The sequence below is a fragment of the Rhamphochromis longiceps genome, linkage group LG3 (genome assembly GCF_057381845.1).
Source record: "Rhamphochromis longiceps isolate RC_006_pf linkage group LG3, R_longiceps_female_GT1.1, whole genome shotgun sequence".
NCBI classification, from domain to species: domain Eukaryota; kingdom Metazoa; phylum Chordata; class Actinopteri; order Cichliformes; family Cichlidae; genus Rhamphochromis; species Rhamphochromis longiceps.
Genome location: NC_140559.1, coordinates 11,863,805 through 11,869,804, shown reverse-complemented (window position 1 = coordinate 11,869,804; position 6,000 = coordinate 11,863,805).

The following is a 6,000-nucleotide window of genomic DNA, read 5'->3' as shown; positions in this document are numbered from 1 at the left end:
TTGCTTGCTGTTCAGCGTGTTTTTGAGCTTTATAATTATGATTTGTAAATAATGATACATGCCTGTAAGTAAAACGCTGACTTTGCTGATTATAATATTACAAATAAGGTTTTGAATGACTATGCTGAATGTTTGATGTTTGGCTGGGTTTTGATTTAGAAGAGACAAATCGTATATGAGTAAGACCGGCACCTCAGTCGGCAGAGTAAGATTGTGATGAAAATGATATTAAATAAATCTCTCAGTGTGTTGATACAGGTGGCTACGGGCCTGGACCAACTGCCCCCACAAGCACAGCGGCCGAAGCAAATTATAGTTATGGAAACGAAATTCAGCAAGAATCAGCAGCTGTGGAAAAGACAGCAGCTAGCAGAGAATTAAAGGAGAAATTAAGAGGAGTTTTTAACATATAACATTGGGCCCAACAAACTTGTGGAGGTTGGGAAGGCGTCCGGAGCATCACAACAAAAGGTGAAACAAAAACACACACAATCAGAGATATGTGAGAGAAAGGCTCCTTTTAAGGTAACGCCTAGTTTGAGAAAAGTTAAAACCAACCTGCTTGCCTACAAATGCACACACATGCAATGAAGAAACAGCTTACACTCATGAACGTGTGAAGATTTTCCAGCAAGGCTAAAGCAGCGAAGCTTAACATACACCTGTTGTTACATGATACAGTTTATCCACTACTAACAAATAAACTCTCTGGGTTACAGGACAACAACTTAACTTCAAAAAAAAAAAAGGCACTGGTCTGACCAACCAGTGATAACACGACAAATTTAGTGGCTAGAAAAGTCAAATTGTGACATGTTTTCTGCTGATTGATTAATACAAGTGATTACCAGATGAAAGAAAATTCCAATTTTTGTGCTTTTAAACATGATCTTAAGAATTTTAACATGTACCTGTTTTGTCCTGTCAGCTTGGTGGGTTATGAGTTGATTATATGATATATTATATATATAAGAGAAAAAACAAAAAAAGGGGGAGAGAAGGTTGACACAGGGCCTGGCCCCGGTGTTTCTCCCCTCTCTGAATGACACAGCCAATAAAACATCATTCTGGTTCGTTCGTCGTTGTTGTTTTGTTTTGTTTTTTCTCTTTCTCTTTTTTCCCTTTCCTTTTTTCTCAGTTATGCTTGATAGCAGGCTGCTTTGTCGGCCCAGTAAGCCAGGCGGACCCTGGACTCCTGCTCTCCCTCCCTACCATCTTTGCTCTCTCCTCCACCATCTTGGATGTGACCCTGACCAAATGCTATAGCAGCTGGACACACAACAACAACTTGAAGATGTCAACAGCGCTGCAGGAAAACGATGTTATGCAGCGGAGACGGAGAGTGTTAAACCCAAGGCCCGTTTCATTACACGGGGGAGATTTCCAGACAGCTTCAGCTGACAGAGCTGTGACGAGACGCCTATTAAGCCCGGAGGAAAAGTGAGGCCGAGCAAAACAACGCTGACCTTAACCACTCTGCATTAAAGCTGTGCAGGACAGTGACGGACCAACACGGATGATCGGGCAGAAAAAATGGCGTGCCAGAGACAGGAGGAGTAACTGAGGTCAGGAGGCACCTCAGAATGGATAAAAGCACCAGGACAAAATAAGCTGAAGGCACAGGTGTCGGGGCTCGGCCAGGAGCTGACCTTTGAGAAGAGCCGAACAGCAGAGCTGCAGAAGGCCGTGGAGCAAAGCAAGGGAAACATCAATGGACTTCAATCTGAAGTGTACGGAGAAGACTGAGGTTTCTGTCCTCAGTAAGAGCTCAAAGACATCAGAGCAGAAACTGAGCATGGCTCAAGAGGAGCTGGCTGAGAATCGAACCCATCAGACTTGCAGTCCCAGCCACTGGACGTGAAGTCAGGCCGGAGCTTGCTGGGGCCAGATGAGCATCCCAGAAACGTCCTTGAGGCCTTTGTTAAGCTAACAGAACAAACACTGAGGTCTTCCACTGGTGAAGTTGCTGCTGCAGACTCTCATTTACACCCTCTGGATGTCAGCCGTTTCCGCCTGCAACAAACGGACAGCAGCTGCACTTGTGCAGGGCAGGCACACAAACGGACTCCTCATACATGGGATATCTGCGACTGAGGGGCGAGTGTTGTGGAGGTATTGACACAGTGAGGAGGAAGAGGATACGGTGTCTGGACTGGCAGATCCCAGCAGCTCAGACTTGCAGACTTCAGGAGTGATGGAGCGCTGGGAGCTTCTGCAGGCTCAGGACCTCAGCAAGAAGATGAGAACAAAGCAGAACGAGCAGCAGTGGCTGCAGCTGAACCCTGACCTGAACAAAAACCTTGACTTGGCTGGGAGAGACAGAGGAAGAGCTGGAGCAGCAGCGTAGACTGGAGTTTGACATAGACATCCAGATGATTGAGCTGCGTAACAAAACCCTGAAGGAGTTACAGAAGCAAAAGGGTCAAGTTAAGGAGGAGTGGAATAAGGAGAAGATGCAGGATACTGGAGAAAAGGACTGCCCCAATCGGGGCCAGAACCAGTATGGACAGAACTTTAATCAGCATCACCAATGGATGCAAACAGACTGAAATGGAGGAGGGCAGGACTCCGGGGCACGCTTCAGGCCGTGGTTTACCCAGAACACCAGAACAGGAAAGTGATGAACACAAACACGCACATCTACATGCACTGACTCAGAATGAAGAGAAACAAACATATGAACATATGCACTCGTTGATTGAGTGAGAATTGACACACACACACAAATCGAAATGCTGATTTAATTCACTGAGAAGTGACACACACGCGCTGATGCAATGAAGAATGCTTTACTAACAAATGCTGCACACAAACATCCAAATACAGAATCTGTTACAACAACAAGAACCCATTAATTATTTATTGGTTAAATGCATTTCATGTCATCAAAAGGGCATTTGTGTAGATTTAGGGGACAGGGTCTAAAGCAGTTTGGTTATGATAATAATGTCTGTGTGATGTCTGTGTATGGCTCAAGGCCTCCACTGAATTGTTTACTGTGCTTCACACAGTCTAACGAGGAGCAGTGGCACAGAGTGAAAATGATGAATGAACGGTGTGAGTTTATTTCGGAGAGGATATGAAAAGGTTGTGTTGATTTGACTCAGTTGTTTAAGTTTCTGCCAAAGCAAAGCGTTTGTGTGTAACCAGTGTCCATTATTGAAGCAAGTAAATCCAACATGTTTTGTTGGTGCAAAAATAAAAAAAGGAGTCACGGTAATTGTAGGCCTACACAGTATTGTGTGTGAAGTTTTGGTTGAGAAAAAGAGAAAAACCACAATAACACTCAACCCGGCCGGACCAGTGTTGTTATTGTGGTTTTTCTCTTGTTTCCATCCCCAATTTTGAACTCGTAACAGGAGAAAAACCCGTTCGCGGAGAGGGTCCCCGGTTCTCCAGTTAGATTGTGCTTCACGGCGTCATGTTTCGCCGTGACGGGGTTATTATTGGAGTAAATGGATGGCTGGAGCCTCTGCTCGAAGCGTCTCTGATCGCCGCGAGCGGGTTCATATTGGAATGAATTGACAACCCACAGGGTCGCATAAAAACGTGGAAGGGCACCTTAGGCGTCAGCATGAGAAGTTAAGGGACGCGACAAATCATCATTATTTTACGCGTCGGGAGTGAGAACGGGTTGAAATAAGACTTTGCCGGTGTGGTTCTTTATCACAACTGATCAAGATGGCAAAAGATTATCTGCTGCGAGGGCCATCCAATTGATTTTGGAAGAGAGAGGGGCTTCGGATGATGATGTTGACAAAGAGGTTTCAGAATATTTCACATTTCTGAAAATTCAGAGTCTGACAGTGACTTTGAAGAAGAGGATGAGGTTGAGCATCATTTAGTAACAAAACGTAGACGAGCACCCCATCTGCAGCCAGCTCCAGGACCAGAACAAGCCCACCAGACAGCAAGTGAAGAAATATGGATGTCAATAACTGGTGAAATTGAATGGTCTTCTTGCCCAAGAAATGAGCCACCCTGCAGAGCTGTTACTGTGATAAGCCAGGGCCAACACGGCTGACAGTTACTCATGTGCAGGACATCAAGGCTTCATTTGAGCTTTTCATCCCAGATTCCATCCAGAAAATTATTCTGGATTGCAGTAATCTAGAAGGAAGGTGTGTTTTTGGAGAGAGGTGGAAGGAGATGGACCAAATTCATCTAAGAACCCCAAAGGCCTACTTTGGCGTTCTTATCCTTGCAGGAGTTTTCAGGTCCAAAGGGGAATCCACAGAATCCCTGTGGGATGCAGAAACCGGCAAGAACCTTTCCGTGCGTCAATGTCTCTGGAAAACTTCCACAAAATTTCCAGGATTATCCGTTTTGATAACCGAGACGACAGACCAGCTCGACGGCAGAGAGACAAGCTAGCTGCCATCAGGACAGTGTGGGATAAGTGTGTGCACCACCTCCCCTGTTTTACAACCCTGGGCCTAATGTCACCATTGATGAGCAGCTGATCCCATTTAGTTGTGAAACATATTGCTTCACGTGTTGTGTCTTTCCACTCACTCCACTTGATTATAGCTGATTTATTTTTTTATAACATTTTATAAAAAAAAAAAAAAAAAAACAAGAAGCACATCAATTCATAAATGTGATCTAACAAAGGGAAAGGGAAAAAATTAACCATGTTTGCTGTTCATATGATTTGTAATTGGGATGAAGTAAACATCTGTTGAGTAATTTAACATAAAATTGTTTGATAGTGTTAATTTGGAAAGCCAAAACTCTAGCGGGTCCACTAGACCCATGAACACTGGCTGAGTAACAAAAATATGAACACCACACAAGGGTTAAACACTTCAACTGTTAACTGAAAGGGTTTTTTTGTCATAAGCGGAATTCAAACCCGGGCTCTGAGAACGGCTGCTTTTCACGTTAAAGTCTGTTTGGCTCGACACCACCGAAAAGAGGCAGCAATATAACACAGCTAACATTAACAGTGCAGTGAATCCTGCTTGTGCCGTGATATTCAGGACTGCAAACCGAGCAGCATCACTGACTTTCAGCTTGTTGTGTTTGTGGATATATGACTGACTTTAATTATCCATAAAACCATCACATTGTCTGTAAGATTAAGCGTATATTTTAAAGGCTTTCTTTTTTCTTTTTTTTTGTTCTTTTTGCCTGTCCCGTTTGGCTCTTTTGCATCAGAATTATTGTCTAAAGGCAAAGAAAGATGCCCAACGGATTTACTTTACCAAATTGACCACCCCAGCCTTGCCATAATTCCATTTGATTCACCTTTTATTGTTTATTTTATTTTCACTTGCTGAATACGGGACAGACTTGACTGGAGAAAGAAGGGGAGAAAGAAAGAGGGAAAGAGAAACAGCTGAGAAGAGGGACGGGGGAGAAGGGCAAAAAACAAAAACCAACAGAACGGGCAGAGAAAAAAAAATGCATATATCAATCACCTGGATCACCTGTTGAGAAAGAAAAAAGAAAACAAGCAGAAGAGAACAAGAGTAATAGAATAAACAACATCACAATGATATATGTGAATATGACAGTAAATACTAAATATTAAACATTATTGTGCAGCACATAAGATCAACAGAACACAGTGTGCTTTGAGGTAGGAGCCAAAAAGGGTGTAGTTTGTGGGTGCGATCACCCGTGTGTACACCTGTGAGCATGGACGCGCTTGTTTTTTTAAAAGGTTCCTTCATGTAATGATCTGCTAGAGGGTGTGGGGGGGCCACAGCCCCGTCCTCCAGGGCATGAAGCAGGTATGGAGGAGGTCAAAACTCCAGACATCCAGAGGCCCCCAGAACACAAGAGACCAAGGAAGACCAACAGAGGGGCAGCCGCGCCACTGTCCCAGAAAGAGCTGAGGAGAGTCCCAGATGAGGGTTCACTCAGCAGCTGCGGAGCAGAAGCCAGGGGGAGTTGCAGTGACGCGCCCGTGAGCTCCGCCGGCAGCCAGCTGTGCCTGAGTGACCGAGCCCCAGGCCGAGAGGCCGGGGGCACCCCACCTCCGAAGTGGCCCGA